Consider the following 458-nt stretch of genomic DNA (forward strand, 5'->3'; position numbering starts at 1 on the left):
TGGGAGGTCGATATTTAGAGCTTTTAGGAATCGCCACACTGCTTTCCACAGAGGTTGCATGAGTTTAAATTCCCACCAACAGTGTAGCAGTGTTCCCTTCTCACCACATCCTCTCCAGCATCTGTTATTTTTTGTTATTGCTAATGGCCATTCTGACTGGAGTTAGGTGGTATCTCAGTGTAGTTTTAATTTGCATCTCCTTGATGATTAATGAGGTTGAACATTTCTTCATGTGTCTGTTGGCTGCTCGTATGTCTTCTTTCGAGAAGTGTCTGTTCATATCTTTTACCCACTGACAAAGCCTCCACCACCTACCACTGGGGAGAGGAGAACCTATTCAGTAACTGGTGCTGGGAAAACTGGCTGACCACATGCAGAAGATTCAAACAATACCCCTATCTATCCCCCTACACAAAAATTACCTCTAAAATAGATCAGAGACCTAAATGTAAAACCTC

This window comes from Carlito syrichta, unplaced genomic scaffold (assembly GCF_000164805.1).
Source record: "Carlito syrichta isolate Samal-C Ts95f unplaced genomic scaffold, Tarsius_syrichta-2.0.1 Scaffold312386, whole genome shotgun sequence".
NCBI lineage: Eukaryota > Metazoa > Chordata > Mammalia > Primates > Tarsiidae > Carlito > Carlito syrichta.